This window comes from Phyllobates terribilis, unplaced genomic scaffold (assembly GCF_046119375.1).
Source record: "Phyllobates terribilis strain yellow unplaced genomic scaffold, ASM4611937v1 Scaffold_74__1_contigs__length_7073193, whole genome shotgun sequence".
Classification (NCBI taxonomy): domain Eukaryota; kingdom Metazoa; phylum Chordata; class Amphibia; order Anura; family Dendrobatidae; genus Phyllobates; species Phyllobates terribilis.
Window position 1 is genome coordinate 1,247,161 of NW_027362834.1, and position 12,328 is coordinate 1,259,488.

General features: G+C 44.9%; 9 non-coding genes across 9 annotated transcripts; all 9 read left to right on the forward strand.

Moving 5' to 3' along the window:
• The first annotated feature begins 974 nt into the window (after positions 1–974).
• LOC141194551 (U2 spliceosomal RNA) lies at positions 975–1,165 on the forward strand. The gene has a single exon (XR_012267174.1). It is a non-coding gene; the product is annotated as a U2 spliceosomal RNA (small nuclear RNA).
• Positions 1,166–2,287: 1,122 nt separating this feature from the next.
• LOC141194552 (U2 spliceosomal RNA) lies at positions 2,288–2,478 on the forward strand. Its single transcript, XR_012267175.1, has one exon. It is a non-coding gene; the product is annotated as a U2 spliceosomal RNA (small nuclear RNA).
• A 1,121-nt stretch (positions 2,479–3,599) lies between these two features.
• On the forward strand, positions 3,600–3,790 carry LOC141194553 (U2 spliceosomal RNA). Its single transcript, XR_012267176.1, has one exon. It is a non-coding gene; the product is annotated as a U2 spliceosomal RNA (small nuclear RNA).
• A 1,118-nt stretch (positions 3,791–4,908) lies between these two features.
• LOC141194554 (U2 spliceosomal RNA) lies at positions 4,909–5,099 on the forward strand. The gene has a single exon (XR_012267177.1). It is a non-coding gene; the product is annotated as a U2 spliceosomal RNA (small nuclear RNA).
• Positions 5,100–6,220: 1,121 nt separating this feature from the next.
• On the forward strand, positions 6,221–6,411 carry LOC141194555 (U2 spliceosomal RNA). Its single transcript, XR_012267178.1, has one exon. It is a non-coding gene; the product is annotated as a U2 spliceosomal RNA (small nuclear RNA).
• A 1,121-nt stretch (positions 6,412–7,532) lies between these two features.
• On the forward strand, positions 7,533–7,723 carry LOC141195887 (U2 spliceosomal RNA). The gene has a single exon (XR_012268458.1). It is a non-coding gene; the product is annotated as a U2 spliceosomal RNA (small nuclear RNA).
• A 1,125-nt stretch (positions 7,724–8,848) lies between these two features.
• LOC141194556 (U2 spliceosomal RNA) lies at positions 8,849–9,039 on the forward strand. The gene has a single exon (XR_012267179.1). It is a non-coding gene; the product is annotated as a U2 spliceosomal RNA (small nuclear RNA).
• Positions 9,040–10,133: 1,094 nt separating this feature from the next.
• LOC141194557 (U2 spliceosomal RNA) lies at positions 10,134–10,324 on the forward strand. Its single transcript, XR_012267180.1, has one exon. It is a non-coding gene; the product is annotated as a U2 spliceosomal RNA (small nuclear RNA).
• Positions 10,325–11,445: 1,121 nt separating this feature from the next.
• Positions 11,446–11,636, forward strand: LOC141194558 (U2 spliceosomal RNA). The gene has a single exon (XR_012267181.1). It is a non-coding gene; the product is annotated as a U2 spliceosomal RNA (small nuclear RNA).
• The last annotated feature ends 692 nt before the right edge of the window (positions 11,637–12,328 follow it).

Sequence of the window (12,328 nt, forward strand, 5' to 3'; positions counted from 1 at the left end):
AAGCTCATTTTGGTTCAACTTCAGCAACTGTGCATTGCATTGCCATGTAATGTAATGTAATGCAATGCTATCTATCTAGCTCTCCCTCTATACTTCCTTTTGGATAAACAGACATATTAGGCAAGCATTTTGGAGCTTTCACCTAAATAACTACAGGTGGTGAGATAAGCTGCACAATATAATTGACCTTTCAGTATATTGTTGCACACACACCATCTATTTAGCAAATGCCCTTGTTATCAACAGCAGCCTTTTAAACTCACCTGAGCTAACAGGTATGTGAGCTGGTTACTCTGCTGCGCTTAAAATTTCTTTTTTGGTTTGCTACAATGCCTTTTCTGAAACGTTGTCTCCCTCTGCTGGAACACTGACTTCTTTCATTTAATGCCTGCAGACTATAAAAGAGAAACCAACCCAAAAAGTTTGGTTGATTAGTCTGTGGCATTCTTTTAAACTGTTGCTTATGGCGGTCTCTGTGAGCTTCTCAGTGACATTCAGCCATCCAGGTATCCCGCCTGCAGTAGACGGAATGTGGCAATGGAACGCTGGCTGCGCGTGTCATAATAGGCTCTGAGCCTTTATATAACTGCGCACAGCAGCAGCCACCTTCAGTCTGCTACTGGACAGCCAGCAGCAGCAGCAGCAGGAGAGGTAATTAATCAGCAACCCTCCTGCTAAGGGTAGACAGCTGCTCGTTCCACCCCCCCCCCCCCCGCCTTAATTGGTTCTCCTCCCTTCCAACGGTGTTGAGGCGGGTGGGAACAGCCGGGGGTTGAGGGTACTGTGCTAAAAGAGGTGGAGTTATGCAGATCTAAAACGCGTGGATTGCAGCAGCAGCAAGCCGAAAAGTGCAGGCATGTGAGGGATCTAGAGGTTGACAGCATGTCTTCTTAACGGGAGTCCAGGAGGCCATCTCCACAAATGGACTTTTCAGAATCCTTGGGTGGCACCGTAGTCGGAAACCAATTCTGGTTATCGCTTCTCGGCCTTTTGGCTAAGATCAAGTGTAGTATCTGTTCTTATCAGTTTAATATCTGATACGTCCCCTATCTGGGGACCATATATTAAATGGATTTTTAGAACAGGGAGATGGAAAAAGAGCTTGCTCTGTCCACTCCACGCATTGACCTGGTATTGCAGTATCTCCAGGACCGGTGCACCCCTTCTTTAATGCAGTTTCTAAAATCAGAAAGAATTGAATTCAATGCTTTTTGTTCATTTTGCTTGTTTGTCGGATTTTGGGATGGACTCTTTGGCTTTGCTTTTCTTCTCCTCATTGGATTTTTCATGTTAAAAGTTGCAGAAGCCAGATGACAAGCTCATTTTGGTTCAACTTCAGCAACTGTGCATTGCATTGCCATGTAATGTAATGTAATGCAATGCTATCTATCTAGCTCTCCCTCTATACTTCCTTTTGGATAAACAGACATATTAGGCAAGCATTTTGGAGCTTTCACCTAAATAACTACAGGTGGTGAGATAAGCTGCACAATATAATTGACCTTTCAGTATATTGTTGCACACACACCATCTATTTAGCAAATGCCCTTGTTATCAACAGCAGCCTTTTAAACTCACCTGAGCTAACAGGTATGTGAGCTGGTTACTCTGCTGCGCTTAAAATTTCTTTTTTGGTTTGCTACAATGCCTTTTCTGAAACGTTGTCTCCCTCTGCTGGAACACTGACTTCTTTCATTTAATGCCTGCAGACTATAAAAGAGAAACCAACCCAAAAAGTTTGGTTGATTAGTCTGTGGCATTCTTTTAAACTGTTGCTTATGGCGGTCTCTGTGAGCTTCTCAGTGACATTCAGCCATCCAGGTATCCCGCCTGCAGTAGACGGAATGTGGCAATGGAACGCTGGCTGCGCGTGTCATAATAGGCTCTGAGCCTTTATATACCTGCGCACAGCAGCAGCAACCTTCAGTCTGCTGCTGGACAGCCAGCAGCAGCAGCAGCAGGAGAGGTAATTAATCAGCAACCCTCCTGCTAAGGGTAGACAGCTGCTCGTTCCACCCCCCCCCCCCGCCTTAATTGGTTCTCCTCCCTTCCAACGGTGTTGAGGCGGGTGGGAACAGCCGGGGGTTGAGGGTACTGTGCTAAAAGAGGTGGAGTTATGCAGATCTAAAACGCGTGGATTGCAGCAGCAGCAAGCCGAAAAGTGCAGGCATGTGAGGGATCTAGAGGTTGACAGCATGTCTTCTTAACGGGAGTCCAGGTGGCCATCTCCACAAATGGACTTTTCAGAATCCTTGGGTGGCACCGTAGTCGGAAACCAATTCTGGTTATCGCTTCTCGGCCTTTTGGCTAAGATCAAGTGTAGTATCTGTTCTTATCAGTTTAATATCTGATACGTCCCCTATCTGGGGACCATATATTAAATGGATTTTTAGAACAGGGAGATGGAAAAAGAGCTTGCTCTGTCCACTCCACGCATTGACCTGGTATTGCAGTATCTCCAGGACCGGTGCACCCCTTCTTTAATGCAGTTTCTAAAATCAGAAAGAATTGAATTCAATGCTTTTTGTTCATTTTGCTTGTTTGTCGGATTTTGGGATGGACTCTTTGGCTTTGCTTTTCTTCTCCTCATTGGATTTTTCATGTTAAAAGTTGCAGAAGCCAGATGACAAGCTCATTTTGGTTCAACTTCAGCAACTGTGCATTGCATTGCCATGTAATGTAATGTAATGCAATGCTATCTATCTAGCTCTCCCTCTATACTTCCTTTTGGATAAACAGACATATTAGGCAAGCATTTTGGAGCTTTCACCTAAATAACTACAGGTGGTGAGATAAGCTGCACAATATAATTGACCTTTCAGTATATTGTTGCACACACACCATCTATTTAGCAAATGCCCTTGTTATCAACAGTAGCCTTTTAAACTCACCTGAGCTAACAGGTATGTGAGCTGGTTACTCTGCTGCGCTTAAAATTTCTTTTTTGGTTTGCTACAATGCCTTTTCTGAAACGTTGTCTCCCTCTGCTGGAACACTGACTTCTTTCATTTAATGCCTGCAGACTATAAAAGAGAAACCAACCCAAAAAGTTTGGTTGATTAGTCTGTGGCATTCTTTTAAACTGTTGCTTATGGCGGTCTCTGTGAGCTTCTCAGTGACATTCAGCCATCCAGGTATCCCGCCTGCAGTAGACGGAATGTGGCAATGGAACGCTGGCTGCGCGTGTCATAATAGGCTCTGAGCCTTTATATACCTGCGCACAGCAGCAGCAACCTTCAGTCTGCTGCTGGACAGCCAGCAGCAGCAGCAGCAGGAGAGGTAATTAATCAGCAACCTTCCTGCTAAGGGTAGACAGCTGCTCGTTCCACCCCCCCCCCCGCCTTAATTGGTTCTCCTCCCTTCCAACGGTGTTGAGGCGGGTGGGAACAGCCGGGGGTTGAGGGTACTGTGCTAAAAGAGGTGGAGTTATGCAGATCTAAAACGCGTGGATTGCAGCAGCAGCAAGCCGAAAAGTGCAGGCATGTGAGGGATCTAGAGGTTGACAGCATGTCTTCTTAACGGGAGTCCAGGTGGCCATCTCCACAAATGGACTTTTCAGAATCCTTGGGTGGCACCGTAGTCGGAAACCAATTCTGGTTATCGCTTCTCGGCCTTTTGGCTAAGATCAAGTGTAGTATCTGTTCTTATCAGTTTAATATCTGATACGTCCCCTATCTGGGGACCATATATTAAATGGATTTTTAGAACAGGGAGATGGAAAAAGAGCTTGCTCTGTCCACTCCACGCATTGACCTGGTATTGCAGTATCTCCAGGACCGGTGCACCCCTTCTTTAATGCAGTTTCTAAAATCAGAAAGAATTGAATTCAATGCTTTTTGTTCATTTTGCTTGTTTGTCGGATTTTGGGATGGACTCTTTGGCTTTGCTTTTCTTCTCCTCATTGGATTTTTCATGTTAAAAGTTGCAGAAGCCAGATGACAAGCTCATTTTGGTTCAACTTCAGCAACTGTGCATTGCATTGCCATGTAATGTAATGTAATGCAATGCTATCTATCTAGCTCTCCCTCTATACTTCCTTTTGGATAAACAGACATATTAGGCAAGCATTTTGGAGCTTTCACCTAAATAACTACAGGTGGTGAGATAAGCTGCACAATATAATTGACCTTTCAGTATATTGTTGCACACACACCATCTATTTAGCAAATGCCCTTGTTATCAACAGCAGCCTTTTAAACTCACCTGAGCTAACAGGTATGTGAGCTGGTTACTCTGCTGCGCTTAAAATTTCTTTTTTGGTTTGCTACAATGCCTTTTCTGAAACGTTGTCTCCCTCTGCTGGAACACTGACTTCTTTCATTTAATGCCTGCAGACTATAAAAGAGAAACCAACCCAAAAAGTTTGGTTGATTAGTCTGTGGCATTCTTTTAAACTGTTGCTTATGGCGGTCTCTGTGAGCTTCTCAGTGACATTCAGCCATCCAGGTATCCCGCCTGCAGTAGACGGAATGTGGCAATGGAACGCTGGCTGCGCGTGTCATAATAGGCTCTGAGCCTTTATATACCTGCGCACAGCAGCAGCCACCTTCAGTCTGCTGCTGGACAGCCAGCAGCAGCAGCAGGAGAGGTAATTAATCAGCAACCCTCCTGCTAAGGGTAGACAGCTGCTCGTTCCACCGCCCCCCCCGCCTTAATTGGTTCTCCTCCCTTCCAACGGTGTTGAGGCGGGTGGGAACAGCCGGGGGTTGAGGGTACTGTGCTAAAAGAGGTGGAGTTATGCAGATCTAAAACGCGTGGATTGCAGCAGCAGCAAGCCGAAAAGTGCAGGCATGTGAGGGATCTAGAGGTTGACAGCATGTCTTCTTAACGGGAGTCCAGGTGGCCATCTCCACAAATGGACTTTTCAGAATCCTTGGGTGGCACCGTAGTCGGAAACCAATTCTGGTTATCGCTTCTCGGCCTTTTGGCTAAGATCAAGTGTAGTATCTGTTCTTATCAGTTTAATATCTGATACGTCCCCTATCTGGGGACCATATATTAAATGGATTTTTAGAACAGGGAGATGGAAAAAGAGCTTGCTCTGTCCACTCCACGCATTGACCTGGTATTGCAGTATCTCCAGGACCGGTGCACCCCTTCTTTAATGCAGTTTCTAAAATCAGAAAGAATTGAATTCAATGCTTTTTGTTCATTTTGCTTGTTTGTCGGATTTTGGGATGGACTCTTTGGCTTTGCTTTTCTTCTCCTCATTGGATTTTTCATGTTAAAAGTTGCAGAAGCCAGATGACAAGCTCATTTTGGTTCAACTTCAGCAACTGTGCATTGCATTGCCATGTAATGTAATGTAATGCAATGCTATCTATCTAGCTCTCCCTCTATACTTCCTTTTGGATAAACAGACATATTAGGCAAGCATTTTGGAGCTTTCACCTAAATAACTACAGGTGGTGAGATAAGCTGCACAATATAATTGACCTTTCAGTATATTGTTGCACACACACCATCTATTTAGCAAATGCCCTTGTTATCAACAGCAGCCTTTTAAACTCACCTGAGCTAACAGGTATGTGAGCTGGTTACTCTGCTGCGCTTAAAATTTCATTTTTGGTTTGCTACAATGCCTTTTCTGAAACGTTGTCTCCCTCTGCTGGAACACTGACTTCTTTCATTTAATGCCTGCAGACTATAAAAGAGAAACCAACCCAAAAAGTTTGGTTGATTAGTCTGTGGCATTCTTTTAAACTGTTGCTTATGGCGGTCTCTGTGAGCTTCTCAGTGACATTCAGCCATCCAGGTATCCCGCCTGCAGTAGACGGAATGTGGCAATGGAACGCTGGCTGCACGTGTCATAATAGGCTCTGAGCCTTTATATACCTGCGCACAGCAGCAGCCACCTTCAGTCTGCTGCTGGACAGCCAGCAGCAGCAGCAGCAGGAGAGGTAATTAATCAGCAACCCTCCTGCTAAGGGTAGACAGCTGCTCGTTCCACCCCCCCCCCCGCCTTAATTGGTTCTCCTCCCTTCCAACGGTGTTGAGGCGGGTGGGAACAGCCGGGGGTTGAGGGTACTGTGCTAAAAGAGGTGGAGTTATGCAGATCTAAAACGCGTGGATTGCAGCAGCAGCAAGCCGAAAAGTGCAGGCATGTGAGGGATCTAGAGGTTGACAGCATGTCTTCTTAACGGGAGTCCAGGTGGCCATCTCCACAAATGGACTTTTCAGAATCCTTGGGTGGCACCGTAGTCGGAAACCAATTCTGGTTATCGCTTCTCGGCCTTTTGGCTAAGATCAAGTGTAGTATCTGTTCTTATCAGTTTAATATCTGATACGTCCCCTATCTGGGGACCATATATTAAATGGATTTTTAGAACAGGGAGATGGAAAAAGAGCTTGCTCTGTCCACTCCACGCATTGACCTGGTATTGCAGTATCTCCAGGACCGGTGCACCCCTTCTTTAATGCAGTTTCTAAAATCAGAAAGAATTGAATTCAATGCTTTTTGTTCATTTTGCTTGTTTGTCGGATTTTGGGATGGACTCTTTGGCTTTGCTTTTCTTCTCCTCATTGGATTTTTCATGTTAAAAGTTGCAGAAGCCAGATGACAAGCTCATTTTGGTTCAACTTCAGCAACTGTGCATTGCATTGCCATGTAATGTAATGTAATGCAATGCTATCTATCTAGCTCTCCCTCTATACTTCCTTTTGGATAAACAGACATATTAGGCAAGCATTTTGGAGCTTTCACCTAAATAACTACAGGTGGTGAGATAAGCTGCACAATATAATTGACCTTTCAGTATATTGTTGCACACACACCATCTATTTAGCAAATGCCCTTGTTATCAACAGCAGCCTTTTAAACTCACCTGAGCTAACAGGTATGTGAGCTGGTTACTCTGCTGCGCTTAAAATTTCTTTTTTGGTTTGCTACAATGCCTTTTCTGAAACGTTGTCTCCCTCTGCTGGAACACTGACTTCTTTCATTTAATGCCTGCAGACTATAAAAGAGAAACCAACCCAAAAAGTTTGGTTGATTAGTCTGTGGCATTCTTCTAAACTGTTGCTTATGGCGGTCTCTGTGAGCTTCTCAGTGACATTCAGCCATCCAGGTATCCCGCCTGCAGTAGACGGAATGTGGCAATGGAACGCTGGCTGCGCGTGTCATAATAGGCTCTGAGCCTTTATATACCTGCGCACAGCAGCAGCCACCTTCAGTCTGCTGCTGGACAGCCAGCAGCAGCAGCAGCAGGAGAGGTAATTAATCAGCAACCCTCCTGCTAAGGGTAGACAGCTGCTCGTTCCACCGCCCCCCCCGCCTTAATTGGTTCTCCTCCCTTCCAACGGTGTTGAGGCGGGTGGGAACAGCCGGGGGTTGAGGGTACTGTGCTAAAAGAGGTGGAGTTATGCAGATCTAAAACGCGTGGATTGCAGCAGCAGCAAGCCGAAAAGTGCAGGCATGTGAGGGATCTAGAGGTTGACAGCATGTCTTCTTAACGGGAGTCCAGGTGGCCATCTCCACAAATGGACTTTTCAGAATCCTTGGGTGGCACCGTAGTCGGAAACCAATTCTGGTTATCGCTTCTCGGCCTTTTGGCTAAGATCAAGTGTAGTATCTGTTCTTATCAGTTTAATATCTGATACGTCCCTTATCTGGGGACCATATATTAAATGGATTTTTAGAACAGGGAGATGGAAAAAGAGCTTGCTCTGTCCACTCCACGCATTGACCTGGTATTGCAGTATCTCCAGGACCGGTGCACCCCTTCTTTAATGCAGTTTCTAAAATCAGAAAGAATTGAATTCAATGCTTTTTGTTCATTTTGCTTGTTTGTCGGATTTTGGGATGGACTCTTTGGCTTTGCTTTTCTTCTCCTCATTGGATTTTTCATGTTAAAAGTTGCAGAAGCCAGATGACAAGCTCATTTTGGTTCAACTTCAGCAACTGTGCATTGCATTGCCATGTAATGTAATGTAATGCAATGCTATCTATCTAGCTCTCCCTCTATACTTCCTTTTGGATAAACAGACATATTAGGCAAGCATTTTGGAGCTTTCACCTAAATAACTACAGGTGGTGAGATAAGCTGCACAATATAATTGACCTTTCAGTATATTGTTGCACACACACCATCTATTTAGCAAATGCCCTTGTTATCAACAGCAGCCTTTTAAACTCACCTGAGCTAACAGGTATGTGAGCTGGTTACTCTGCTGCGCTTAAAATTTCTTTTTTGGTTTGCTACAATGCCTTTTCTGAAACGTTGTCTCCCTCTGCTGGAACACTGACTTCTTTCATTTAATGCCTGCAGACTATAAAAGAGAAACCAACCCAAAAAGTTTGGTTGATTAGTCTGTGGCATTCTTTTAAACTGTTGCTTATGGCGGTCTCTGTGAGCTTCTCAGTGACATTCAGCCATCCAGGTATCCCGCCTGCAGTAGACGGAATGTGGCAATGGAACGCTGGCTGCACGTGTCATAATAGGCTCTGAGCCTTTATATACCTGCGCACAGCAGCAGCCACCTTCAGTCTGCTGCTGGACAGCCAGCAGCAGCAGCAGCAGGAGAGGTAATTAATCAGCAACCCTCCTGCTAAGGGTAGACAGCTGCTCGTTCCACCCCCCCCCCCCCCCGCCTTAATTGGTTCTCCTCCCTTCCAACGGTGTTGAGGCGGGTGGGAACAGCCGGGGGTTGAGGGTACTGTGCTAAAAGAGGTGGAGTTATGCAGATCTAAAACGCGTGGATTGCAGCAGCAGCAAGCCGAAAAGTGCAGGCATGTGAGGGATCTAGAGGTTGACAGCATGTCTTCTTAACGGGAGTCCAGGTGGCCATCTCCACAAATGGACTTTTCAGAATCCTTGGGTGGCACCGTAGTCGGAAACCAATTCTGGTTATCGCTTCTCGGCCTTTTGGCTAAGATCAAGTGTAGTATCTGTTCTTATCAGTTTAATATCTGATACGTCCCCTATCTGGGGACCATATATTAAATGGATTTTTAGAACAGGGAGATGGAAAAAGAGCTTGCTCTGTCCACTCCACGCATTGACCTGGTATTGCAGTATCTCCAGGACCGGTGCACCCCTTCTTTAATGCAGTTTCTAAAATCAGAAAGAATTGAATTCAATGCTTTTTGTTCATTTTGCTTGTTTGTCGGATTTTGGGATGGACTCTTTGGCTTTGCTTTTCTTCTCCTCATTGGATTTTTCATGTTAAAAGTTGCAGAAGCCAGATGACAAGCTCATTTTGGTTCAACTTCAGCAACTGTGCATTGCATTGCCATGTAATGTAATGTAATGCAATGCTATCTATCTAGCTCTCCCTCTATACTTCCTTTTGGATAAACAGACATATTAGGCAAGCATTTTGGAGCTTTCACCTAAATAACTACAGGTGGTGAGATAAGCTGCACAATATAATTGACCTTTCAGTATATTGTTGCACACACACCATCTATTTAGCAAATGCCCTTGTTATCAACAGCAGCCTTTTAAACTCACCTGAGCTAACAGGTATGTGAGCTGGTTACTCTGCTGCGCTTAAAATTTCTTTTTTGGTTTGCTACAATGCCTTTTCTGAAACGTTGTCTCCCTCTGCTGGAACACTGACTTCTTTCATTTAATGCCTGCAGACTATAAAAGAGAAACCAACCCAAAAAGTTTGGTTGATTAGTCTGTGGCATTCTTTTAAACTGTTGCTTATGGCGGTCTCTGTGAGCTTCTCAGTGACATTCAGCCATCCAGGTATCCCGCCTGCAGTAGACGGAATGTGGCAATGGAACGCTGGCTGCGCGTGTCATAATAGGCTCTGAGCCTTTATATACCTGCGCACAGCAGCAGCCACCTTCAGTCTGCTGCTGGACAGCCAGCAGCAGCAGCAGCAGGAGAGGTAATTAATCAGCAACCCTCCTGCTAAGGGTAGACAGCTGCTCGTTCCACTCCCTTCCAACGGTGTTGAGGCGGGTGGGAACAGCCGGGGGTTGAGGGTACTGTGCTAAAAGAGGTGGAGTTATGCAGATCTAAAACGCGTGGATTGCAGCAGCAGCAAGCCGAAAAGTGCAGGCATGTGAGGGATCTAGAGGTTGACAGCATGTCTTCTTAACGGGAGTCCAGGTGGCCATCTCCACAAATGGACTTTTCAGAATCCTTGGGTGGCACCGTAGTCGGAAACCAATTCTGGTTATCGCTTCTCGGCCTTTTGGCTAAGATCAAGTGTAGTATCTGTTCTTATCAGTTTAATATCTGATACGTCCCCTATCTGGGGACCATATATTAAATGGATTTTTAGAACAGGGAGATGGAAAAAGAGCTTGCTCTGTCCACTCCACGCATTGACCTGGTATTGCAGTATCTCCAGGACCGGTGCACCCCTTCTTTAATGCAGTTTCTAAAATCAGAAAGAATTGAATTCAATGCTTTTTGTTCATTTTGCTTGTTTGTCGGATTTTGGGATGGACTCTTTGGCTTTGCTTTTCTTCTCCTCATTGGATTTTTCATGTTAAAAGTTGCAGAAGCCAGATGACAAGCTCATTTTGGTTCAACTTCAGCAACTGTGCATTGCATTGCCATGTAATGTAATGTAATGCAATGCTATCTATCTAGCTCTCCCTCTATACTTCCTTTTGGATAAACAGACATATTAGGCAAGCATTTTGGAGCTTTCACCTAAATAACTACAGGTGGTGAGATAAGCTGCACAATATAATTGACCTTTCAGTATATTGTTGCACACACACCATCTATTTAGCAAATGCCCTTGTTATCAACAGCAGCCTTTTAAACTCACCTGAGCTAACAGGTATGTGAGCTGGTTACTCTGCTGCGCTTAAAATTTCTTTTTTGGTTTGCTACAATGCCTTTTCTGAAACGTTGTCTCCCTCTGCTGGAACACTGACTTCTTTCATTTAATGCCTGCAGACTATAAAAGAGAAACCAACCCAAAAAGTTTGGTTGATTAGTCTGTGGCATTCTTTTAAACTGTTGCTTATGGCGGTCTCTGTGAGCTTCTCAGTGACATTCAGCCATCCAGGTATCCCGCCTGCAGTAGACGGAATGTGGCAATGGAACGCTGGCTGCGCGTGTCATAATAGGCTCTGAGCCTTTATATACCTGCGCACAGCAGCAGCCACCTTCAGTCTGCTGCTGGACAGCCAGCAGCAGCAGCAGCAGGAGAGGTAATTAATCAGCAACCCTCCTGCTAAGGGTAGACAGCTGCTCGTTCCACCGCCCCCCCCGCCTTAATTGGTTCTCCTCCCTTCCAACGGTGTTGAGGCGGGTGGGAACAGCCGGGGGTTGAGGGTACTGTGCTAAAAGAGGTGGAGTTATGCAGATCTAAAACGCGTGGATTGCAGCAGCAGCAAGCCGAAAAGTGCAGGCATGTGAGGGATCTAGAGGTTGACAGCATGTCTTCTTAACGGGAGTCCAGGTGGCCATCTCCACAAATGGACTTTTCAGAATCCTTGGGTGGCACCGTAGTCGGAAACCAATTCTGGTTATCGCTTCTCGGCCTTTTGGCTAAGATCAAGTGTAGTATCTGTTCTTATCAGTTTAATATCTGATACGTCCCCTATCTGGGGACCATATATTAAATGGATTTTTAGAACAGGGAGATGGAAAAAGAGCTTGCTCTGTCCACTCCACGCATTGACCTGGTATTGCAGTATCTCCAGGACCGGTGCACCCCTTCTTTAATGCAGTTTCTAAAATCAGAAAGAATTGAATTCAATGCTTTTTGTTCATTTTGCTTGTTTGTCGGATTTTGGGATGGACTCTTTGGCTTTGCTTTTCTTCTCCTCATTGGATTTTTCATGTTAAAAGTTGCAGAAGCCAGATGACAAGCTCATTTTGGTTCAACTTCAGCAACTGTGCATTGCATTGCCATGTAATGTAATGTAATGCAATGCTATCTATCTAGCTCTCCCTCTATACTTCCTTTTGGATAAACAGACATATTAGGCAAGCATTTTGGAGCTTTCACCTAAATAACTACAGGTGGTGAGATAAGCTGCACAATATAATTGACCTTTCAGTATATTGTTGCACACACACCATCTATTTAGCAAATGCCCTTGTTATCAACAGCAGCCTTTTAAACTCACCTGAGCTAACAGGTATGTGAGCTGGTTACTCTGCTGCGCTTAAAATTTCTTTTTTGGTTTGCTACAATGCCTTTTCTGAAACGTTGTCTCCCTCTGCTGGAACACTGACTTCTTTCATTTAATGCCTGCAGACTATAAAAGAGAAACCAACCCAAAAAGTTTGGTTGATTAGTCTGTGGCATTCTTTTAAACTGTTGCTTATGGCGGTCTCTGTGAGCTTCTCAGTGACATTCAGCCATCCAGGTATCCCGCCTGCAGTAGACGGAATGTGGCAATGGA